The 26,524-nt window shown below is 44.8% G+C and overlaps 1 protein-coding gene across 6 annotated transcripts in view; it reads left to right on the plus strand.

Annotated features, from left to right (window-relative positions):
* The window catches only part of LOC147730473 (interferon-inducible GTPase 5-like), a 153,224-nt gene that overhangs the window by 113,363 nt on the left and 13,337 nt on the right, over nt 1-26,524 (plus strand). For 2 of the 6 annotated variants that reach the window (XM_086955283.1, XM_086955281.1), the window contains exon 2: nt 7,162-7,193. The exons of 3 other annotated variants lie outside the window; for them this stretch is intronic. The gene's annotated coding sequence lies outside the window, so the exon portion shown is untranslated. Of the gene's footprint in view, nt 1-7,161; nt 7,212-26,524 lie in introns of all 6 variants that reach the window. One more of the 6 variants, XM_086955284.1, reaches the window with a different exon arrangement.

Below are 26,524 nucleotides of genomic sequence, written 5' to 3' on the forward strand. Positions count from 1 at the left end.
TCTGTAGAATCTAAGACAAACTATATATCATAATGGACTGTTACGTGCTGAAAAGGAAAAAGATTAGAATAACACTTCTTGCAGCAACATAGGAAATCACAACACATTTCTTAAAATAACATGTGAAACACCATCAATTTAAACAAGGGGAAAAAAAGTTTACATGTAATTTTGCACTGCATAACCAAGAATTCATAATTTGGTTCACAAGCCTTTCTGTTCTAATTATTAAAAGGGTCAGATTTTATTTTTTTTGCAGATAGCCTTTTTACCTAACTGACTGGGTTTACTCACACGCTGGTCTGCTGCATATCAGCGCAAAATACAGAATCATTTGCATTTGAACTTTAAACAAAAGGGGCAGCTTGCTTTAGGGAAATAATCACTTATATTTTCTAGATGTGCAAAATACACTACAGAGCATTTTCTTTTAAAAGCACACGGTTGCATTTCACTGATTAAAGCACATTCTATGATGGGTCTGTTTTATTTCACAACCGGTAAAGCACCCTCTCTGAATGCTCATTTTAAAACACCTCCTCGCAGTCCGACTGGTTGATTCATAACATTCCGACCTCCAAGTCAGACACAATAAATCATGTGTTCAAAGGCAAACCCACACAAACTTGCGGACGCATTTCAAACAGAATGTTAAATGAACACTGCTTTTTTTTCTCCATGCAAGATGTGACCCTTCTGTCAGCTAGCTGTCAAAGCACGTAGGCAAACCCTGTAACTAATTAAAAAGTCAAATCAAACCATCATTAATCCAAACAGTCACTGACTTTTAGCGTCAGCTCACGTAACAATGCATGTTAAACAGCATGTTGAAATAAATACTGCAGTCTCAATCTAAGATATTAACCCTTTGGCAGCTCAAACACAATCATTCCCCAATGTCTGCAGATACATGGGAAATTCAAGAACTTATCTATCCACGTTTTCATATAACACGTGCGCACATCTTCAAAACATTTTGTCCAAGCACTTGAAAGAGATCCAGCTCTCTCCTGCCTAACGTAATGATAACATGCTATGTACAAGCCATATTCACAAGGCACTACAAGTCATATTCACAAGGAGCTATTCACAAGAAACTCAGCAAATCATAATAATGACATGCAATTCACAAACCATATTTACAAGGAGCTATTTACAAGGAGCTCAACAAGTCATATTACACTGAATACATTTCACATTTCACAGCATAAGCAAATGCAGCAAGCCATTTAATGGGCAATTTACAAGCATTTTTCACACACATATGTACAACTGCATCAACACCAAGATGTAATTGGCTCCTTCACGTAATGTTACCCTTCAAGCCTGTCAGTTCAAACACCAAGATGAAAAGCATTTCTTCTACACTGCATAAGTTAAATGCCATGATGTACTGCAATCTCCTTACACTCCAACTGTTCAAGCCCATAGGTCAGGGACCACACCTCACCATGCAATTCACAGACTGTTCCCAGATGTCAAATTTTAAAGGGTTTTAAGTCCAAATACATGCCAAGGGTTCCCTCCTCTGCGCTTAATTCGAAACTGCCCGACTACGCCAAATGTAACGACCGGATTTTCGGACCAGATAGGATCAGCTCACCAAGACACCACCAACCCAGCCAAAACGTAACCACCTCCCTCCTCAGGACCCATCTATCCAGGCACCTCGGTACCTACCTGAGGATGGGGAACTAGCATTATACAAGCTCATATCATCAAAACCCCACTAAATCTATAGGGATTACTAGGAATACTCACTGATTACTAAGGACGTCCACATGGGCTCAGACTAATCTACCCTGGGGCAGTTCTGATTACTTACCATTACACACTGACTGCAACCAGTGCTCTCACAAGCCACAATCTTGTGGGTATCCACACCAGTGTCCCCCCTGGTGCTCTCACTATTTCATACATACACAAGCCACAATCTTGTGGGTATACACATTGACTACAATCAATGCTCTCATTAACGCCACTTTCCCTAGCGTCGATCTCATTACACACTGACCACCATCAGTGCTCTCACTATTTCATACATACACAAGCCACAATCCTGTGGGTATCCACACCAGTATCCCCCCTGGTGTTCTCATTAACGCCGCCTTACCACGACGATCACTTTCCTATGAATACCTTCAGCTCTCTCTCTCTCTGTTGGGAAGTTTCTCTCACTATCCACTAAAGGTACAATACTACAATATTATGGATCACACAAGAATGGCCAAATTACACTGTGCAATTATTGTCATCTGATACAAGTTCTCCTCTCCCCCTCATTATTCAGTTACCATTTACCTGCCCGGGAGTCGCATCCGTCCACATAATAGCACCTGACTAGAAGAAAGGTTAACCTTATCATAAAACAATAGCAGTTACACACTATATGCAAAAGTTATTCCCTGATTTAAGCGCTTCTCCTCCCTTTTGATCCATCAGTTATCATTACAGCATCTAGCTAGAAGAAAGGTTAGCTTTATCATAAGAAAACAACAGTTACACACTAGTTTACTAAGAACTGGGGTTCCTTTATTAACAATAACAATATAATACTGCACTATAACACATAGCCTGAAAAGTAAAAGGGGCATAAACACATACACAGATCTGCGGGGTCTATTTATTATAATGGAAAGCTTTATTACTATAACACATCCACATGTAATTGACAGGGACTGTAAATAGCTAAAGAGGGAACGGATTATACTGCACACCGCTGAAAGAAAAAGGATTAGCAATACAATAGGGGGATCTAGCCTAGGAAATAAAAGACAAGATTAATGTGTAAGTATAAAGCAAACTAGTTTAGAATACCTCACCCTATTAGGACGAATATTTCTCCCTCTCTCTCTGGTGGAATCAGGGCTCTCTCTCTCCCTCCGTCACCACAGCTTCACTCCTCTGGCTCAACTGCTCCAGCTGGCAGCTTCAGCTCCTCCATCTGACTGGTAACTGCTTTAATGCATCCTGATAAACTGGCAGCTCCAGCTGACAGTTCCAACTTCGTTCTAAGATTCATCTGACTGCTTTCTCCAGCTTCAGCAATCATCTGCCTTCTCTCTCCATTCCAGAAAACCAACTGAACTGAACTGTTCTCTTCAGCTCCAAAAAACCATCTCACTTCTCTCTCTGTTCAAAACACCATCTGCTCACAACTGCTTCTGACTTCTCTCTCTCGTTCCAACTCACTGACTGACTTCTCTCTGTTCCAAGCATCGACTGTCTGACTTCTTCTCTCCCCGGCTCCAACTGTCTGACTCGCCTCTTCTGCACTTCACTAATATAGAATGCTCTCCCCTCATGGAAATTTCCAACAGAGGGCTGCCTCCCACCGAATTCCTGTGCCAGCTCCAAGGCTCTCCGCGCAAACGCAGTGGCCATCTGCATGTTACGTCTGGGCCCAGAGACAAACACATTCTTTTCGAAAAGATCCAGTCTCGGCTGGTTTTCCCCTAGCGAACAACACCTCATAACTAAAACATCACCTTTACCCTGCAAGCATCTCAGTCTGCAGGGACAGAAAGCAAAATGGAGTCTCTCTAGTTCTGGGCCTTGTAGGCCCGAAAGGGATGAAATAACACTTAGCTCTGTCAGAGTACATACACAAATCATAATATAAAGTCAGGACTACAGGATCCACCCTCTACTATAGGTAGGATGATGAAAGGACACATAATTATGTCAAAGCCAATAGGCAATAGATGGATTAGACTCAAGAATAAGGGATCTATCATCATATTAAGCAGCTATCCTCTAGTTTATGCTTCTAGGTCTGGAAAAAGGCCTGAAAAGGACCAACACAAGGCAAGAATAGAACAGAAATGTATTGGCATTCTTAAAATGCTCCGAAAATGTCTTCCTCTGCTCTCGCAGGTACATAGAAAAATCACGGTGCAGGCTCTAATCGGGTCTCGCCTTGATTACGCCAACCTCGGATTGCCAGAGTATCTTCTCCGACGCCTGCAGATAGTTCAAAATTCGGCTGCTCGTGCCATCTTTGGCCTCCTTCGGAGAGCCAGAGTCTCTGGTCTTCTGAAGACTCTTCATTGGCTCCCCATCCGGAAACAACACTGGCACCAAATACATCCAACGGCGGTTGGCCTTCTATCAGCCTTCTAGATCTCTGAGGTCAGCATCATTGGCTTTGGCCTCAGTCCCTGTTAGCAGGAGAGCACGGATTGGAGGTTGGTCGTTTAGATGCCTGGCGCTTCAATTGTGGAACACCGTGCCTGTGTCTTTGAGAAGGAGCACTAACTTGTTAGCCTTCAGGAAGGATTTAAAATCTTGGCTGTTTGTTCAGTAGTGCCTGTTCCCCTTCTGTTCCGTCCCGTGTCTGTTTTAGGTCAGAAGCGCCGGGACACTCCTCGGAGTAGCTGAGCGCTATACAAAACATCCCCTAACATAACATAAAAATACATACATAAAATACACAGACTAAAATACTCAACTGGTGCTTCTAAAATAATCCTACCTCCGTGTACCTAACTTAAAATGTAAATGTAAATGTCATGGTACTTATAGAGCGCACTGTCACCAGACGGTCACCTTGCGGTGTCGCCTATTCGGCTTCCTGGTGCTGATACTCATACCGCTGTGGAACCTCTCCTGGCTTTCCCTGTGAAGTCTCCACTCCTGGGCACCCCCAGGGTGAAGCCAGGCATCCTTAGTGCTGTTGGGACCGGTGTGGAGGCTAAGCAAGCTATTGCCCAGAGTTGCAGCGTGGGGCCCGTGATTAGAATAGGCACCAAGGCGAGAATTAACAGGTCCAAGGAACTTGAGCTCGAGACCTGCCGAGGCGGGAATTGAACCCTGGTCTCTGTCCAGAACTCTTCATCAGGGTCTGCCCCTCTAACCATTGAGCCACACTCCTCCACTTAAGTCTAGTACGAGGGAAGAAGTAGGTGCTGTTTTAGCTATAGTCTAGTTTAGTTTTGCCAAGAATTGCCAAAAGTTTCTCTAGGTTCTAATCAGCTCCATACCTTAGACTGAGAGAGGTTGGTATCTCTTTCCCAGGACTCAATTCTCCAACACCCCGCAAAGGAATTCAGAAACACTGGAGCTGGATTGTCGGCAAGGAAGGAGGGCAGCATCTGTCAGTGTGTCAGTTGGGGAGATGACTTCCTTCGGGACTTGCTGTGGCAAGCCGCGTCGTGCAAGTAGGTAGCCGAACCGCACCGTGCCTTGCCATGACAAGTGGAGGTATATTTATACCATGTAGGTGTTTAGGAATGCCAGTATTGAAGTAGAAATCGGGCATATGAACGTCATGAATGAACCCCTAAGGAATAGATGTTCATGCATAATAAATGAGTTCTTGGAGAAATCAATACTCAAGCAAGGGAAAGTCCTAAAGGCTTAAGAGTCTGGTTTTCCAGGAACTCGTTGTGACGTAGATGAACGGATGTAAGTAGCCATGCCTGTATTTGGTTAGCATGGACAATGCCTAAATAAGGACTGGATTTCTATGCCTATATAAGGGCAATGTGAAATGTACCTATATAAGGGCATGAATCGGGATATTCATATGGAATCTAAATTGAAACACAACAGTGTGGGCCAAGCACGGGACCTGGGTGGTCACGTGGAACGTATCATGGTTCAAGAAGGTGGAGCCAGGCTCCCAGTGGCAGATGAAGAGACTGGAATAGAAGAACGGGGAGAAGAAATGGTACCACGGAGCAACCCACGAAGCAATCTGGCAACGGCGCTAATGCGTCCAGAAGGAGAAACACTGGTTAGTGTCGAACAGATAAACCCCATTGCGGGTTCACCATCATTGGGAGATGACTCTGCGGGGACAGGGGTTGAGAACAACTCCCGGAGCCAGAGGTATAGTCTTTGGCCAAATCCTACCTCCAGCAAAAGACTAAGAGACTTTGTGAGCCGCATGTCTAAAGACTGAATCATGAACATTATAATAACCTAGCATCTAAAAGATTGGAGGGATGTAGTGACTGTGCCACCCAGCCCGCACTATACAGTGTAACATGCCTGCATGCACCCAGAGGGCGGGCTCGCCTGAAGGGATAAATAAAGGAGCGCAAGACCGCTCGGGGTCTTGGCTCATACACAGTTACCAGTGTGTGTGTGGGCCTTTCTTGCTGTGACCAAAGCCAGAGGCCTAGGCTCAGCGCAGCTCGTGTCCACCCTGGTCTGGACACCACAGGCATGAGGCCCGTTCGCCAAGTGTAAATGAGATCAGGATGTCCGGAGTCATGCCCAGACATCAGGAACCACATGCGGTAGACTAACACGCATCTATACACCCAGGAAAGACACACCCTCCACTCTTTACCAGGTGCTTTCTTTCCATTCCTACCTTGGGAGGGGAGTGCAGCTGGGACACAGGGAGGATATAAAGCAGCCTGATGTGGGTCAGGGAGTCTTGACTCTGTCCCACAATTTAGATTGGGCCCTCCTCACCGCCAACACGCACACCAGGTGCCAGCTCACATCCGGGCAGTTTAAAGGAAAGAGTTTCCCGACCGGTAGATATCGCACCAGCCGGCTGTTCGAAGATGCACAATAAGATCACAGTAGGCTCTCTACCTTGACGAAATGAGTAAAAAATTACCAAAAACCAAGAGAACACAGTTGGATGGCCAAAATATTAAAGAGTGGTAAAGACTTTCTATGTCTCCCTTTAGATTAATTATATTTTTCTACTTCTGGATGCTTTCTCCCATTTCTCCTAAAAACAAAAACCCTGATATTGTATGTCATCCTAATAATATAGCCTGACAACAATAGAGGCCCACCCCAAACAAAAAAAATTCTCACGGGTTGTGTCACCTATGTATGTTATGTTTATAAATGCTTTTAACCCCTTCGAGGCGGATGAAGAGCTCAGCTCGTCATGAGTGTAACCTGCCGTGCGCTCATGACGAGCTGAGCTCGTCATGAACCGCAGGGTTTTTAAAACTTCAGCAGGCAGCGGGAAAACCCGCCGCGCGCATGCGGTTAAATCACTCCTTCACTATTTTAGTATTGTCTGACATTGTTAAGGTTTACTTCAAAACTAGATAAAACTCTGGGTACAGCATCAATATAAATGTTTTCCCCGGAATGCATAATAGAGTACAATGAACATAGTAACTCTTTTCCCTCCTTTATTAATATGTAAATGTTTAATCACTACTACCTTTTTTTTATTCTTAGATTACTTCGAGAACAAGGTTTACTACTGAGAGGTAGGTCCTCTCTGAGAGGTAGGTCATCTATGTGTAACTTGTACAAACTTGCTGTGGTGTAGAGGTATATAGACTTGGCACTGATGAATGCCTTAGGCCAATAGGCTTACAGGAACATGTTGGCATGAAATGTATTTCCATGTAGTGAATCATAAAGGTCATTACACCAATATATGCCTCCTGCTTTTACCCCTTGGTAATTTTTTTATAAACCTAGGAAACCACGTTAATAAAGGATACCTTTGTGGTTTATTCTAAGGTTTTTTTAATCAAAAAACTGGATCAGAGTATGTTAGACCTAACATATCTTGGCGTGATTACTTATGACTTTTTGCCTCTGCCTCATTTGCTTTTACATGCTTTGGGTACTTTGCCACGGCTGATCAATGTCAAAGTGTTCCATATGTAAAGTGTAATGGTAATTGGTTGGCCATGATTGGTATGTTTCCCTTACTTTCCCTTTTTCATACACTTTGGGTACCCCCTGGGTAGCGTGCAGTGTAAGTAAAAGGCAGGACATATACTAAGGTGTGCGTTATGTCCTGACAGTGAAAAACACTCCATTTCGTTTTTCACTGCTGAAAGGCCATTCTGCCCATAGTACTGAATGGGGGAGGCTGGGTATTGTGTTTTGCTAGCCTAGTTTCCCCGTAAGTTTAGAATGGGGAGGTGAAGTTTAGTATGTATGAACTCATAGTGTCATAACACATCTTTCTATGAAAGTGGTATTGTCACTGTGTGTTCTGTCATTGTTTGCTCAGAAACCACTCTTTTAGAAAGTGGCTGAATTTTGTGCTTTAAGCATTTCTGTGGGTCTCTGCTGAATGTGGACTGACTGTCTGGATATGAGAGGTGAGAGGAGCTGGGAGATGTCTTGACCCAGGGAGGGGTTGAGATAGTACCAGGCTGCCCTGCATCTGGAGAGTAGGGGGAGGAGAAGCCTGGGAGGTGAAAAGGCCTGGGCTGGTGCTATAAACCAACTGACCCATCTCCTGCTGAGTGATTAATGATCCAGACCTACAGTATCAAAGGGAGAAAGGTGACAATGGTAGGAGACATCCAGAACTGATTTAGGGAGGGGTCAGGGACCCCTGAGCACAACAAACTTCAAAGACATTAAGGGGTATAACTATGAGAGTTGAAACCCCTGAATGTGGGAATGAAAAAGAAATGGATTGAGACTAAAAAGGCTTGGACCCATTTTGTGGTCAAGAGGAACCTCTGCTAAGGATGGAGCAACTGAAGAGACTGCTGAGGAAAGACCAACACTTGCTTCGTGATCTGGGGCTGGCCTGCAGTATGCTGTTCTAACCAAGGAAGAGGCTCTTCAGACTGTGCTTGGAGGCGCTGGGTCCCCCTGCTTGATGGAGACTGTGCTTTGTGCTGTGTTTTGAAACCCCAAGGGCCCGAACACAGGAACATAAAAGTTTCCAGAGAAGTTTCAAGCGACGCGGGGTGCACGTGTTGTGGCTGCTTAAGACCCTCAGAAGGTGTGCCTGTGATCTTGGACACACGAAGGAGGAGTGAGACTCGGATGCGCTGGGTGCGTGTCGTGGTGCACAGAAAGCACAGGTGAAGAGCGCCTGGCCAACTTGGGCATCGCAGGTGAAGTGAGTCTCGGACGCACACGGTGCCTGTCGTGGTGCCCTGCAGGGACTGGTGAGGAGCGCCTCGTCGGCATGTGCACTGGAGATGGAGTGAGTCTTGGATGCGCAGGGTGAGTGTTGTGATGCACGGGAAGCGTTGGTGAGGAGCGCCTGACCAACATGTGCATCGGAAGAGGAGTGAGTCTCGGACGCGCAGGGTGCGTGTCGGAATGCATTGAAGGCATTGGTGAGGAGGGCCTGGTCAACAAGTACACCGAAGGAGAAGTGAGGCTTGGACACAGTGAGCGTGTCATGGCCAAAGGCGTTGGTGAAGAATGCCTGGATAATCGGCACCGGAGTTGGAGTAAGTCTCAATAAAGCAGTGTGCGTGCTTTGGTGCAACCTGGGACTTCGGAGGTGATTGGCTGATCATCGTGTGCACCGAAGAAAGTGAGTCTCTGCAGCGTGGTGTGCGTGTTTTGGTGCCAACTGTGACTGCAGGAAAGAGTGCCTGGTGAGCGTGCACTCAAAGACAACGTGGAGTCCTGTCAGCCTTGTGTGCGTGGCTTCGTGCCAGAAGAGACCAGGAGTGTGCGGTGGTGAACGTGCACCCGAGGTAAAAGTAATCTCAGGGGCGTGGTGCATGTGTGCCCTGCAGCCGCCTGAGACCTTCCTAACAGTCGTGGCCAGGACCGGCAGCCCCGGAGGAGCTGAGCTGCCAGGTCGAGCAGCTGAGGCCCGTTGAGAGAGTTCTGCACTGAAGGCCCAGTTCGCGGAAGAAGAAGAGGAGAGTGGGGTCATGCCACCAGGTAATGTGCATTAGTACCTGGGTGGGGTGCGGGCTCGAGGGACACTCTCTCGGCCTCTTAGTCCTTACGACGTGAGCCTTTGCTTTGCTCAGAATTGGGCCCGTACTGATGAAAGGAGTGGCAGTACAGGGGCCAGAGTAAGAAGCTGTACTCTGTGTCATTGTTGAACCATGTGGGGGCGTCAACTGTTATCAAAGAGGCTGAATTGTCGTAATAAACATTGCCAATATTGCTGCTACTGAACTGCCGGACTGTCTTACGACGCCCAACATTATTATTGCCTAACGAAGTACACGATTGTAGCGCTACGCATTGCATTATTTCTCCCTTGCCAAGTACAGGAGTGTAGCGGCCTGCATTGCATTATTTCTTCATTTCACAGTACATGATTGTAGTTACACATTGCATTATTCCTTAATTGCAAAGTACATGGTTGTAGCGGCCTTCATTACATTATTTCTTCATTGCAAAGTAAGTGATTGGGGTGTGACGCATTGCATTATTCCTTCATTGCGCAGTACATGAATGTAGCGGTACACACTGCATTATTTCTCCCATTGCAGATACCGGGGTGTATCGTTATGCATTGTTTTATTTCTCCTTTACCCAGTACAAGATTGTATCGTTACGCAGTGCACCATTGTTTGTCTATCGCAATGTGTGTGATTCCAGCATTATAATCAGCATATCAATCACTCAATCAATCAGGGAGTTTATAAAGCGCGCTACTCACCCGTGAGGGTCTCAAGGCGCTAGGGGGGGACAAGCATAGCATTTTTAAAGCGGTGGTTGAGATTTGAACCTACCAGCCAGCCAGAACGAATATTACCCTTTATTCTATGTTGGCTTGTGTATTGTGTGGTCTGATCGTATATCTTTTTGTATAAAGTTATACTCTTTTTTATCAAACTAGTGTGTAGTCCATTTGTGGTGTCACCAGGGGGTTGCTGTGGGCGTGGTTGCACATACAGAACACTCGTGCCTTGGAGATAGGCCTGGCTGCTCGTGCCAAGCTACTAAGGGGGTGAGCAGGGCTATCTCAAACGGTGTCCTTACTCGGCCTAAGTGTGGAGCCCTGGGTCGCACACTTGGTGACATTAGTGCAGGACTGGGACTCCGGCTTCCCACAGAGCATTATCTAGAAAAGATAAGAAATATCATACTGATCCCTGTCTGTAGAAAGTAGAGCTAAACATGACTGACATACCATCAAAATATGCTTCTAAAGTTGCTATTAGTAGCGTTAGGATTGTATTTCGTGTTGTATGTGTGTGTCCCAGTCATCTCATGGAATGAGGTAGAGACATACACCCACAACTACTGGGTATAAATCTTGGCCCGGCATTCTGAAATACATCTAGGTGGACATCTACACCTAGGTGCAGAAATCAACATGTCCGGAAGTCTCTGCCCTTTGATTTACATTTGTGAAATGGGCTCATAACGTCTAATGAAGATGTTCTTACATGAAAACAGGCAAGATCTTTGTGCCTAGACAGTGCTTCATTAGAGCCGGTTGTTTCCGGTGCTCGCCACCGGCACTTAACCCCTTCGAGGCTCATGACGGAATGGTTCCGTCATGAGCATCGTGCCCCTGTGCTCATGATGGAACCATTCCGTCATGAGGCCAGGGGCACGAAATCCCTCTTCTGCAGACAGCAGAGGGATTTCTATTTCACCCCTGTGACCTTGGGAGATGGGAAAAAGCTTCCCCAACTCCCGAGCCCCCCTCCCTTGTTTCTGTGCCATGAAGATCAGCTTGCACGTCGCGCTGTCGTCATTGCACAGAAACCGAAACTGAAATGAGCCTTTAAGCTCATTTCAGTTTCACTTTCTATTTGCTTAGGGAGCTATCTCAGCCCCCCAGGCACGTAGAAAGACGGGAGAGGTATCATTGGAATGTGAAGAATCTCCCCTTCCAATGGCACCCCTTCCCAGTTGATCCCTGTTTGGGGATCGCCCCAGGAGGGCGATCCCCAAGCAGGGATCTACCCACTAGACACCAGGGGCCCCTTGGGCAAAGGTCTTTGCTCCCCCATAAAGAAATGGGCTACATTTAGTCTTTCTGCCCTCCCCTGAAGGACAGATGGGGCAGTAAGCCCACTAAACGCCAGGGAATATTTTTGGTGCATTTTTTTAGGGTGGGAGCTTCCCGAAACGGGCACGCCAATGTCCCTACCCTTCGCCACCATTACAGCCATTACAGTGGGCTTCTGCCCCCGGGGGGCAGAAAGCCCACTAAGCGGCAGGGATTTTTTTGGGCACCATTTCTTTTAGGGTGGGGGCTGCCTGAAATGGGCAGGCCAATGCCCCCTCCCCTTGCCACCATTACAGCCTTTCTGCCCCCCCTGGGAGGCAGATAGGGGCAGTAGCACCCAATCTGCCCCCGAGGGGGCAGAAAGCCCACTTGACACCAGGGTTTTTTTGCGTAATTTTGTTTAGGGTGGGGGCTGCCCGGGGCACACCAATCCCATGCCCCCCACCACCATTACAGCCTTTCTGCTCCCCCTGGGGGCAGATGGGGGAAGTAGCCCTCAATCTGCCCCCCGGGGGGGGGGGGGGGCAAAAAGCCCACTAGATGCCAAGGATATTTTGGGGCAAATCTGAATTAGGGAGGGACTGCCCAAAATGGGCTTGCCAATTCCCTCACCCCTCCCCTACAAAAATGACAGCCTTTCTGCCCCACCTAGGGAGCAGATGGGGCATTAGCCCCTAATCTGTCCTCCAGGGGGCAAAAAGCCCAGTAGACGCCAGGGAATTTTTGCACAAATTTTAATTAGGGTGGGGGCATGCCCATTTTGGGCAGCCCCCACCCTAATAGAAATTTGCCCCAAAAACTCCCTGGCATCTAGTGGACTTTCAGCCCCCCTGGGGGAAGATGGGGGCATTAGCCCCAAATCTGCCCGGCCGGGGAGGCAAAAAGCCCACTAGACGCCAGGGTTTTTTGGGGGGAACATTTGAATTAGGGTGGGGCTGCCCAAAACAGGCATGCCCATGCCCTCACCCCCTCCCCGGCAAACATTACAGCCTTCCTGATGGGGCAGATTCCAGAACTTTCCATCACAGAAATGTGAGGAAATTTTATTTTTTTACAATGTTTTAGGTTTGCAAGGGATTCTGGGTAACTGAACCTGGTGGGAGCCAGTCAAGTCTGCCCATCCTGGATTCCCCTGGGTGTCTGTTTTTCAAAAATGTATAGGTTTGCTAGATCTCCCTAGGTGCCGACAGAGCTATGGTTCGAAAACTACAGATAGGCCCTTTGACAAAAAAAAGGGAATTTTTTCACAGCGAAATTGAGGTGTGTCCACGTTGCGTTTTGCGCCATTTCCTGTCGCGGGCACTAGGCCGACCCACACAAGTGAGGTACCATTTTTATCGGAAGACTTTGGGAAACGCGGGGTGGGTCAAAAGTTGTGGATCCACGCAGATTCCAGAACTTTCCACCACAGAAATGTGGGGAAAATGTGTTTTTTTGACACTTTTTTAGGTTTGCAAGTGATTCTGGGCAACAGAACCTGGTGGAAGGCAGTCAAGTCACCCCATCCTGGATGTCCCTGGGTGTCTAGTTTTCAGAAATGTATAGGTTTGCTAGGTCTCCCTAGGTGCCAGCAGAGCTACAGTTCAAAAACTACAGCTAGGCACTTTGCCAAAAAAGGGTCATTTTTCACTGCGAAATTGATGTGTGTCCACGTTGTGTTTTGCTCTATTTCCTGTCGCGGGCACTAGGTCAACCCACACAAGTGAGGTACCATTTTTCTTGGAAGACTTAGGGGAACGCAGACTGGGTGGAAATATGTGGATCCACCCAGATTCCAGAACTTTCCACCACAGAAATGTGGGGAAAATGTGTTTTTTTGGATAATTTTGTAGGTTTGCAAGGGATTCTGGGTAACAGAACCTGGTGGGAGGCAGTCAAGTCACCACATCCTGGATTCCCCTGTTTGTCTAGTTTTCAAAAATGTATAGGTTTGCTAGGTTTCCCTGGGTGCCAGCATAGCTTGAGTTAAAAATCTACAAGTTTGGATGTATCTACATTGCGTTTTGCACCATTTCCTGAAGCGGGCACTAGGCCTACCCACACAAGTGAGGTACCTTTTTTCTCAGAAAACTTTGGGAAACACGGTGTGGTGGAAATTTGTGGATCCATGCAGATTCCAGAACTTTCCACCACAGAAATGTGAGGAAAATGTGTTTTTTTGACAATTGTTTAGGTTTGCATCAGATTTTGGGTAACAGAACCTGGTGAAAGGCAGTCAAGTCACCCCATCCTGGATTCCCCTGGGTGTCTAGTTTTAAAAAATGTAGAGGTTTGCTAGGTTTTCTAGGTGCCAGCAGAGCTAGGGTGTGAAAACTACAGCTAGGCACTTTGCCAAAAAAGGGTCATTTTTCACAGCGAAATTGAGGTGTGTCCACGTTGCGTTTTGCGCCATTTCCTGTCGCGGGCACTAGGCCGAACCACACAATTGAGGTAACATTTTTATCTGAAGACTTTGGGAAACGCGAGGTGGGGCAAAATTTGTGGATCCAGGCAGATACCAGTACTTTCCACCACAGAAATGTGGGGAAAATGTGTTTTTTTGGATTTTTTTTAGGTTTGCAAGGGATTCTGGGTAACAGAACCTGGTGGGAGGCAGTCAAGTCAGCACATCCTGGATTCCCCTGGGTGTCTAGTTATCAAAAATGTATAGGTTTGCTAGGTTTCCCTGGGTGCCAGCACAGCTCGAGTTAAAAATCTACAGCTAGGCACCTTACCAAAAAATTGTCATTTGTTTACTGTGAAATTGGGATGTGTCCACATTGCGTTTTGTGCCATTTCCTGTAGCGGGCACTAGGCCTACCCACACAAGTGAGGTACCATTTTTCTCTGAAGACTTTGGGAAACGCGGTGTGGGTGAAAATTTGTGGATCCATGCAGATTCCAGAACTTTCCACCACATAAATGTGAGGAAAATGTGTTTTTTTGACAATTGTTTAGGATTGCAAAGGATTTTAGGCAACAGAACCTGGTGAAAGGCAGTCAAGTCACCCCATCCTAGATTCCCCAGGGTGTCTAGTTTCTAAAAATGTATAGGTTTGCTAGGTTTATCTAGGTGCCAGCAGAGCTAGGGTTTGAAAACTACAGCTAGGCACTTTGCCAAAAAAGGGTCATTTTTCACTGTGAAATTGAGGTGTGTCCACGTTGAGTTTTGCACCTTTTCCTGTCATGGGCACTATGCCTACCCACACAAGTGAGGTACCATTTTTATTGCGAGACTTAGGGTCACCCCATCCTGGATGTCCCTGGGTGTCTAGTTTTCAAAAATGTATAGGTTTGCTAGGTCTCCCTAGGTGCCGGCAGAGCTACAGTTAAAAAACTACAGCTAGGCACTTTGCCAAAAAAGGGTCATTTTTCACTGCGAAATTGATGTGTGTCCACGTTGTGTTTTGCTCTATTTCCTGTCGCGGGCACTAGGTCAACCCACACAAGTGAGGTACCATTTTTCTTGGAAAACTTTGGGGAATGCAGAGTGGGTGGAAATATGTGGATCCACCCAGATTCCAGAACTTTCCATCACAGAAATGTGGGGAAAATGTGCTTTTTTGGATAATTTTGTAGGTTTGCAAGGGATTCTGGGTAACAGAACCTGGTGGGAGTCAGTCAAGTCACCGCATCCTGGATTCCCCTGTTTGTCTAGTTTTCAAAAATGTATAGGTTTGCTAGGTTTCCCTGGGTGCCAGCATAGCTCGAGTTAAAAATCTACAAGTTTGGATGTATCTACATTGCGTTTTGCGTCATTTCCTGAAGCGGGCACTAGGCCTACCCACACAAGTGAGGTACCATTTTTCTCAGAAAACTTTGGGAAACGCGGTGTGGGTGGAAATTTGTGGATCCATGCAGATTCCAGAACTTTCCACCTCAGAAATGTGAGGAAAATGTGTTTTTTTGACAATTGTTTAGGTTTGCATCAGATTTTGGGTAACAGAACCTGGTGAAAGGCAGTCAAGTCACCCCATCCTGGATTCCCCTGGGTGTCTAGTTTTAAAAAATGTAGAGGTTTGCTAGGTTTTCTAGGTGCCAGCAGAGCTAGGGTGTGAAAACTACAGTTAGGCACTTTGCCAAAAAAGGGTCATTTTTCACAGCGAAATTGAGGTGTGTCTACGTTGCGTTTTGCGCCATTTCCTGTCGCGGGCACTAGGCCGACCCACACAATTGAGGTAACATTTTATCTGAAGACTTTGGGAAACGCGAGGTGGGGCAAAATTTGTGGATCCAGGCAGATACCAGTACTTTCCACCACAGAAATGTGGGGAAAATGTGTTTTTTTGGATATTTTTTTAGGTTTGCAAGGGATTCTGGGTAACAGAACCTGGTGGGAGGCAGTCAAGTCACCACATCCTGGATTCCCCTGGGTGTCTAGTTATCAAAAATGTATAGGTTTGCTAGGTTTCCCTGGGTGCCAGCACAGCTCGAGTTAAAAATCTACAGCTAGGCACCTTGCCAAAAAATTGTCATTTTTTTACTGTGAAATTGGGATGTGTCCACATTGCGTTTTGTGCCATTTCCTGTAGCGGGCACTAGGCCTACCCACACAAGTGAGGTACCATTTTTCTCGGAAGACTTTGGGAAACGCGTGTAGGTGGAAATTTGTGGATCCATGCAGATTCCAGAACTTTCCACCACATAAATGTGAGGAAAATGTGTTTTTTTGACAATTGTTTAGGATTGCAAAGGATTTTAGGCAACAGAACCTGGTGAAAGGCAGTCAAGTCACCCCATCCTAGATTCCCCAGGGTGTCTAGTTTTTAAAAATGTATAGGTTTGCTAGGTTTATCTAGGTGCCAGCAGAGCTAGGGTTTGAAACCTACAGCTAGGCACTTTGCCAAAAAAGGGTAATTTTTCACTGTGAAATTGAGGTGTGTCCACGTTGAGTTTTGCACCTTTTCCTGTCATGGGCACTATGCCTACCCACACAAGTGAGGTACCATTTTTATTGCGAGACTTAGGGTCACCCCATCCTGGATGTCCCTGGGTGTCTAGTTTCCAAAAATGTATAGGTTTGCTAGGTCTCCCTAGGTGCCGGCAGAGCTACAGTTCAAAAACTACAGCTAGGCACTTTGCCAAAAAAGGGTCATTTTTCACGGCAAAATTGATGTGTGCTTTGCTCTATTTCCTGTTGCGGGCACTAGGTCAACCCACACAAGTGAGGTACCATTTTTCTTGGAAGACTTTGGGGAACACAGAGTGGGTGGAAATATGTGGATCCACCCAGATTCCAGAACTTTCCACCACAGAAATGTGGGGAAAATGTGTTTTTTTGGATAATTGTGTAGGTTTGCAAGGGATTCTGGGTAACAGAACCTGGTGGGAGGCAGTCAAGTCACCGCATCCTGGATTCCCCTGTTTGTCTAGTTTTCAAAAATGTATAGGTTTGCTAGGTTTCCCTGGGTGCCACCATATCCCACCAGATCCCGCTTTGCCGGCTTGAAGAGGCTGGGGTTACCGATATGGCCCTTGCCTGGTTTCGTTCTTTTTTAACCAACAGGTCCTTTCGGGTGTCCACTCCACCTTTCCTTTCAAAGGCTCACTCAATTGGACAGGGGCTTCCGCAGGGCTCCGCCCTGAGCCCCACCCTGTTCAATCTTTATGTCCAGCCGCTGGCTGCTGTCGCCAAAGCGTGGGACCTTAACATCGTGTCCTACGCTGACGACACGCAGCTAGCTGTTGCCTTATCGGATGGAAATGATATGGACCCTTTCAAATTTAGTTCAGGCCTGGTGGCTGTAGCAGAATGGCTCACGGCCAACTGTCTACAGCTCAATGCCTCAAAGACGGAGGTATTACTAGTAGGAAAAAACCCGGAACGGTGGGGAGATCGTTGGTGGCCCTCCAACCTGGGAGTAATTCCAAAACCGAAACTAGAAGTAAAAAACCTGGGAGTCTAGATAGACCCTTCCCTTAGTTTTATTACTCAAACTAAAAAAGTGGCCGCCTTATGTTTTGGAATTTTACGGAGCTTAAAAACCATTCTGAAATTTTTTGACTTTGATACCAGACAAGTTATTGTCCAGTCTATGATATTGTCTAGATTGGATTATGCGTCCTCTCTGCTCCTTGGGACCAATAAAACAGAAACGGCTCGCCTCCAGCGCGTCCAGAACGCAGCTGCAAGAGCTGTAGTAGGCTTGCCCCGCTTCAGTTCCACCTCAAACACTATTCGTAAGCTTCATTGGCTCCCAGTAGCCCAACGAATACAATTTAAAGCGCTATGCATCTCCTTTAAAATTTTAAGACATCCTAATCCTAGAATGCTAAAACCACTACTAAAGATGTATGTGCCTACGCGAGCCCTTCGCTCAGCCAACCAGAATCTGGTTGAAATCCCCCGGTTCAATCGTTCTAGAGCTGGGGGACGTTCTTTCCGGTGTCTAGCAGCCAAGCTATGGAATGCTCTACCTTTCCACATGCGAGAAATAAATGATTTGTACCAATTTAGGAAGGCCATTAAAACTTTTCCGTTTCCTTAAAATTCCGGTTCTTCCTGTTTTCTGTTGTGTTTTGTTTAGGATCAGCGCCGGGCGCCCCTTTGCTGGGGCAGGTGTGCGCTCTATAAAACCCATAACATAACATAACATAACATAGCTCGAGTTAAAAATCTACAAGTTTGGATGTATCGACATTGCGTTTTGCGCCATTTCCTGAAGCGGGCACTAGGCCTACCCACACAAGTGAGGTACCATTTTTCTCAGAAAACTTTGGGAAACGCGGTGTGGGTGGAAATTTGTGGATCCATGCAGATTCCAGAACTTTCCACCACAGAAATGTGAGGAAAATGGGTTTTTTTGACAATTGTTTAGGTTTGCATCAGATTTTGGGTAACAGAACCTGGTGAAAGGCAGTCAAGTCACCCCATCCTGGATTCCCCTGGGTGTCTAGTTTTAAAAAATGTAGAGGTTTGATAGGTTTTCTAGGTGCCAGCAGAGCTAGGGTGTGAAAACTACAGCTAGGCACTTTGCCAAAAAAGGGTCATTTTTCACAGCGAAATTGAGGTGTGTCCATGTTGCGTTTTGCGCCATTTCCTGTCGCGGACACTAGGCCGACCCACACAATTGAGGTAACATTTTTATCTGAAGACTTTGGGAAACGCGAGGTGGGGCAAAATTTGTGGATCCAGCCAGATACCAGTACTTTCCACCACAGAAATGTGGGGAAAATGTGTTTTTTTGGACATTTTTTTAGGTTTGCAAGGGATTCTGGGTAACAGAACCTGGTGGGAGGCAGTCAAGTCACCACATCCTGGATTCCCCTGGGTGTCTAGTTATCAAAAATGTATAGGCTTGCTAGGTTTCCCTGGGTGCCAGCACAGCTCGAGTTAAAAATCTACAGCTAGGCACCTTGCCAAAAAATTGTCATTTTTTTACTGTGAAATTGGGATGTGTCCACATTGCGTTTTGTGCCATTTCCTGTAGCGGGCACTAGGCCTACCCACACAAGTGAGGTACCATTTTTCTCGGTAGACTTTGGGAAACGCGGTGTGGGTAGAAATTTGTGGATCCATGCAGATTCCAGAACTTTCCACCACAGAAATGTGAGGAAATGTGTTTTTTTGACAATTGTTTAGGATTGCAAAGGATTTTAGGCAACAGAACCTGGTGAAAGGCAGTCAAGTCACCCCATCCTATATTCCCCAGGGTGTCTAGTTTTTAAAAATGTATAGGTTTGCTAGGTTTATCTAGGTGCCAGCAGAGCTAGGGTTTAAAACCTACAGCTAGGCACTTTGCCAAAAAAGGGTCATTTTTCACTGTGAAATTGAGGTGTGTCCACGTTGAGTTTTGCACCTTTTCCTGTCATGGGTACTATGCCTACCCACACAAGTGAGGTACCATTTTTATTGCGAGACTTAGGGTAATTCAGATTTGTAAAGCAACTGTTATTACCTATTGACATTTGATGCATTTCTGCCTTCCAAATGAAAGACATTGTGTAAAAAAGAAGTGATTTTGAAAAATGACCGATAATTCTCATGCTAGTATAAGCATTCCCAATTTTGGAAATGTGCAAATATCTACTGTTTCTAAACTCTATATTTTGGTCCCATTTCAGAAATACATAGGTGTCTTTCATACCGATTTTTCCATGTATACATTTTCCCACAATAATTGTTATATACCCGGTACATAATATAAAGCTATTGCAAATTGCTGCTCAGTTTTTGACTCTGGGTTCGTCGGGTTCTTGGTGAACCTACAAGTCCTATATATCCACACAACCAGTAAGGTCCAGCGGGTGTAACGGTATATTGCTTTCACAGAGCCGTCATGATTAGAAGAAGTTACAGGTGAAAACGTTGACACAAAAGCCTGTTTTTTTCAACTAATTTTAAATGTTTCCTATATTTAACTGTTGGTTTCTATAAAGAAACCTTGATGGATCTACAAAAATGACCCTTTGCTGAATTCAGAATTTTGTCTACTTTTCTAAAATGTATAGCTTTCCAGGATGCATTATTGCTTGCATACCCATTTCTACCATTAACTAGAAGGAGGTTGAAAGCAGAAAAAATAGCAAAAAAGGGTATGTCCCAGAAAAATGTCAAAAATATGTTGGTTTTCTGACAAAAGTTTGTCATTCCCTAAAAGCTGGGAAATGGTGATTCCAGCCCCACAAACCCTTTTTTGATACCATTTGCAGGGGAAAACACAGACACTTTCATTTGCAGCCCTTTTTTCCAATTTTTCCCCCAAAAAGAAAATGTAGCTGTATTTTGGCAAATTTTTGGGACCCCTCCAGGGGAATCCACAAGCCCTGGGTACCTTTAGAATCCCATGATGTTGGACGAAAAGAACGTGAATTTGGGGTGGGTACCTTATGTGGTCAAAAAGTTACAGGGGCCTAAGCACGCACTACCCCAAATAGCCAAAAAAAGGCTTAGCATTGGGGGAGAGGCCTAGCAGTGAAGGGGTTAATTGTTTACACCGGCTCTTGTGACAGTCTGCCAGAAGGTGGTGCTGTCTCAGATGACCACAACAACAGAAATGCATTAATTCAATATACATAAAAAATGACTTTTAACTGCCGCCTAAGCCATTCTTATAGTTGTGCTGGCCTGTAATAATCTTGTAGGAGTGTGATGGTTAGTAGTTGTGTTGGTACTATCACTGGCAGCATAGTAGGGGCAATGTGTGGTGCAAGCTGCAGTAGTCTTTGTACGAGAGCCCTGGCACTTATTTATTTGAAAATTAAGCAATGTGCCTAGACCATCAGAACATGTTTCTTAAGATCATCTTGAAAGAAGATTTTAGAGATAGAGAAGCTACCCAGTAATTGCCACAGACCGAGGGCCAAACTCTCTCAAATGGCACCTCAAGCCCATAGAAGTTCTCCAGTGTATGTTTTAAAAAGGCAAACACAGGTTGTTTTAATTTGTCCTTAATATGTTATCCAGAAAACGAATGAAACAAGCATTTGCAATGCAATAGGTCTTGCAGTTGCAAGAGTTTAATCTATTTGCATTGTAAATGACAATACCTTTTATTTATCTGTTTTGATAATTAACACATAAATAAAATGCATTTTCATTTATAATGCCAATAGCTCAAATTCTTGTAAATGTGAGATCTATTGCATTTCAAAGAAGCGGCCGCCATTGTCCAGGGCTGCTTGGAAAGTGAAAGCGCGCATGGGTCACTGAATGTTGCAGGTAAACATGTCGTGCCTGCAGTAGGAGAAACTCATTAAAGAAAAAAGTGCTTACAGACTAAATAAGATGTGCCATGTAACAACCGAAGTAAAAGGGCCAGTCCTCATGGGAGGTTACAAATGAAGACAAGGTGGTACTAAGGAGGGACTAAGAAGCCTATTAACCAATCAGAAGCCAGCATTTACGAAGGACAATGACACAAGCCAATGACAAATATGGACAGAGAGTGGGCGGTGCTTAAAGTCCATACTCGAATACAGCATGCCTTGCAGCGCATGCGCTGCCCAGGCTCGACCTAAAACTGGAGTGCTTGAAATGTGGATGAACAAAGAGCTAAATCGACTTGTAATTTCATTGTCCAGTGGCCTTGCATAGCAACAAGCTTTCTACAGCATCTAACCATGTAGCTTTAAGCGAAGCCCAAATAGCACATCCAATAATAACAAACATTGGCAAAGCCAATAGGTCTCAGCAATGCCACTGTTATTAGCCTTTTCAATGTGAATGTCCTTTAGCCATTTAGTCTAGCATCACATCTGCTGTTCAGCATTACTAAAAGTCACTCTAAAAAGCACATTGATGCAACACAGGCCACATGATATTGCTTTTTTTGTCTTTCTTTTGTCTGTGAGGAGGAGTGGGACATGAACTCAAAATGGGAGAAGAAAAAGACTTGGCGTCAGCTCAACATCCTGTGATTCTTGGCAAATCACTTACTCTTACCCCTGCATCAATCAATGTTTTATTGTGCATTATAACTGTTGAGCACATTAAACTGTCCAATACCTTTGGATCGTGTTCGTGAAATGGAAAATTGTAAAGCCAATAAAATAAATAAAAGCAGCAGCAACGATGCAGGTAATGGGATGACAGGTGAAGCTGGGTAGCAGGAAGGGATGGGGAGACTGGCAAGCAACGAAGGGAGAGAGTGGGTGGAAGCAGCAATGAAGGGGGAACCAAAATAAACAAGCCATAATGGCTGCATGGCAGAGATCTTAAATAACAGTGTAGCGTTCTAATCTAGGACCCTGATCGATACTGTGACCTTATTTCCCTATACGGCTATAAATCCATTTATTCCCTATACTGGCATAACCGATCAAATGCAATATTCAGAAACTCGTCTCTGGCCTCACACGAACAGAGCCACATTTCAGAATCGCTTTCTCTGCCACTTCCTTTGCAGCTAATTAGTGCAATGACATAGCAGAAGTTACTATCTAAGATTCCTAGATTAACACTCCGAGTTCTTCAACAAGATAAAAACTCAGCAATCTTGGAAAGCCCCGCTTGCTATGTTTTGATTAGTAATAGAACTCTAATGAGCACTGATAGACGATCACTTTCTAGTGACATCTTTATTGACGTCTTATGTCCAAAAACTTACGTCAAACAAGGCACCTTTCAGGTATAAATATTACCAACGTTGCCTTAAGCAAACGCTGCCTCAATGCCATCGCTGCTGCTGCAGTTGCTGCTGTTATGCTGATGATACCATAGCTGCTATCGCTACTGCTATCGCTGCTAACTAGCGAACAATGGTGTGGTGAACTTAGGAGCTGAACAGCCGTCCCCCTACAAGAGCCCAGCAGATGCAAGCTGCCCACGGACGCTGCCCCTCCTCTTCCTCGACGCGCTGAGAGAGACGCTGTCTTTTCTCCTGCAGAGAAATCCAGCTCCGGCATTTCCAGTCTACTCTTGCGAGTGACTGGGATATTGACCCCCTGAAGGAGATACCAGACCTCCATCATTCTATTCCAGAGGTATGGTGTTGACTAAACCCTTAGAGAGAATTCTTGAAGCAAACCTTGGCAAAACCAACTTAACTTAAAGCTACTTACTTACTCCCCTCCCAAGTATTAGGCTTAGGTCAGGTACACTGGGGTAGGCGTAGTTAGAAGCACCAGTTGAGTATTTTAGCCTAATGTATATATAAATGTATATATGTTTTATTCATTTTAAACCATTGTATGGCTAAGAAACCATATCAATGCTTTTAGAGTATTATTTCGCAATACTCATCTTACTGTACGTACTTTTTATAAGAACAAGTCTTGCAATTGTGGCAATTCATTTCTCTTGTACGAGAAGAAAGACTGTTCAATAAATATTACCCTTTATTGAAAACGCCCGTCTCTCTATTCTCTACATATTGTGAAAGTAAACTGCACAACCACTGACTGAGTAAAATAACTGTCTATTGTTCACACGACTCTAGAGATTGACTCTTATCTGAGGAGCAAAGTTGTCATGTTGCACGGTTGTTGGAAAACTGAATCCCTTCTTGTCTGTACCAGGGAAGCTGATCACTTCCTATTCAGAGAAGAAAGTTTCCAGTGACCTCTGAGCTAGTTGGTAACAAACCCAATTAAGTTTAGCATAGTCAGTAGAGGCCTGGAAGATCCGCACTTCTACGTCGATACTACTGTTTATGTTATTCCAATGCGCAGAGCCTATTGGGAAAATAGGAACTACACTACATGGTGCCCAAACGTTTGGTAAGGCGATAAACTAACGCAAGACGTTAGAGTAAAACAGTCGTGCATTTTTCACACAGACCCCTTTCTCCCGTAAATACTCCAATAGACGTCTGGAGTGGGTGAAAGGTTAAAATCCGCCCGAACTCAGTAGGAAGAGATTCCTATGTAAAGATCTGGTTTATTCACCGTTGAAGGATACAGTGTTCCAAAATATTGTGCACCTAATCTTTGTCTCCTTGGAGACCTTCTCTGCAAAACCTGCATTTATAAAATGTCAGTATAAAACAACGGAACTGATGCCGCAGCAGATGCGACTCAGCAGGGTCCCGACGGGACTATTGAACCGGGTGCAATAATCATCCCGGTACATTTAAGAAAATCTATAACTTTAAAACTTATAGAAAATGGACTGACACCACAAGGTGGTACAGTGATTTTCGTGATAGAGGCACACGAATATCGGCAGACAGAGGTATTCTATTCATGGATAAACTTTCCAGCGGCAAACGCTGCAACACATGAGTTCCACTATTATAAAATAGAGTATCCACCCGAAGAGTACGCTCATTTCGAGGAGATTGAAATCCCATTAAAATACCAAGAACATTTACTTTGGTTTAAAGGCGCCCTAAAACATAATGATCATATTACCAGGCTCGGTCCACTAGGTAGACCAGGAGCAACGTGGCCGGTTCTAGCCAGCTACACACCACATCCGGACATTGAAAAAAAGTCAAAAGAAGAGCTGTTAGTACAGCTAAAAACACTTATAAAAATACATAGGCAATTAGTCCAATATGTAATGCGGACTGCAACAGTCCAACCAGCTGTTAATATACCACAGCTGACCCCTCATCAGGGGAACACTAATAAAATTACACCACAGAACATACAATCATGTCTTGGTAAAACACCCATAAAACGGGAAAAACTTCCTTTCTGGTTAGCGCAAAAAATCACTCAAATAGAGGCAGTATTTCCGGATACTACCCCTATCGAGAAACACAGAATCTTGACCATCTGCCTTCCTATGGGAATCGCACCACACGTGGAGGACTGTGACACTTGGGGTACAGTCTTTGCTTCCATTTATACAAAAACACATGGTGTTCCGTCTATGGCGGTAATACCAGATGTACTAAGACAGATTCAAAATGAATACGGTCCGGAACCTGCTTTAACTCTTGGTATGAAATTACTGAAAGACTTCAAGCAGGTCTCGGCTATATTATTAGCCAATATAAAAGGAGAAGCAGCATCTGTGGCGATGCGCCAGAAGTTGAGGGAAACAGATATAACAGATCAGCCAATTGAGCTTGCCAGAATCATAGAGAAATGCTATGAAGAATTAGCTAGAGACAGCTTGGGTGGGAAGCCAGTAAAGCCCCAACTGCTCGAAAATCCTGAAAAATTATTTATTAAAAATAATTCAAACACTCCTAAAAAGAGCTGGGATGGAAATAAACAATCCACTCCCAAGGAAAAAGTTTTCCAGTCCAGAGGAAGGTCTCCTCGACGGAGGGAAAGAACTCCGACTCGAGAACACCAGTCTCCCCAGAGGGAGCCCTCTGAGAAAAGATATAACCTTAGAAATAGGGATAATTTGAAAAAACCTGATAGATATCAAAGTATTGATACACGTCCCTCTCGATCTTTTTCGCAGAAATCGGAAAGAAGAGGACGGTCAGACCCAGGAGAGCACACCAAGTCCAAAGACAAGGAACCTGCTCAGAGTAAAAAATCTCAATTTCCAAAAAAGAAGGTAGCCAGTATTAGAGTAATCAACCATGCTGAGGATACTGAGGACACAGTTGAAAAACGGGGAGTGGGCACAGACAATGTTAGACAGTGCAGCAGAAATCAGTATAGCCCGCAAGATCTTGATGAGTCATCTGGAGACAGTGGACACGAATGAATACATTCAGGTTGAAACTGCCGACACCAGACTTAGCGAGCCCCATAAAATATACGAAATAACATTGCGTATAGAGGGTGATAAGACTAGGAAAATAAAGGGTCTATTTTGGGATAAACTCTCAAAAGGCTATGATATTCTGTTAGCTGAAAAAGATTGGCCCCCAGAGTTTGTCAGGGAGTGCCCTCGTGGCGAAGAAATGATTATGCCTGCCTTCTCGAATCACATTCCGATTCTCAAAAAATATACTTATGCAAGGAAATGGGCAGTAGCCCAGGCACCGGCATTATATAAAAATCATGTAGGATGGGATGAGGAATCTCCTCCTCACAAAATCCAGTTAAAAAGTGAACCAACTGCACAAAGGCAGTATCCCATTAAGCAAGAAGCTAAAAACAAGTCAGGGAGATCTTAGATCAACTTGAATACCAGGGGGTGATTGAAACATGCACCTCTCAAATGAACAATCCTTTGTTTCCTGTCTCCAAGCCAGACAATTCATATTGTCTAGTTTTGGACTACAGACACCTTAATGCATGTTGCAAAACATTTGCAGTACAAAACTCGCATAGTGCTGCACTAATGAACAACATAGTTAGGAAAAAATATAAAACGACATTAGACATATCTAATGGTTTCTTTTGTCAAAACATTGCACCAGAAAGCAGGTATTTGACCACTTTCTCCGTTATGGGGTCTCAGAAAAATTTCTGTAGGCTCCCACGGGGGTTCAAGAACAGCCCAGGACTATTCTCAGCTAGAGTAACAGAGTTACTACAAATATATGATGATGAGGCATTATCTTACGTAGATGATATCTATCTCACAGACGACGACTTGGATACTCACTTGAAAAGAGTGAA

Source organism: Lissotriton vulgaris, chromosome 2_1, assembly GCF_964263255.1.
Source record: "Lissotriton vulgaris chromosome 2_1, aLisVul1.2, whole genome shotgun sequence".
Taxonomy (NCBI): domain Eukaryota; kingdom Metazoa; phylum Chordata; class Amphibia; order Caudata; family Salamandridae; genus Lissotriton; species Lissotriton vulgaris.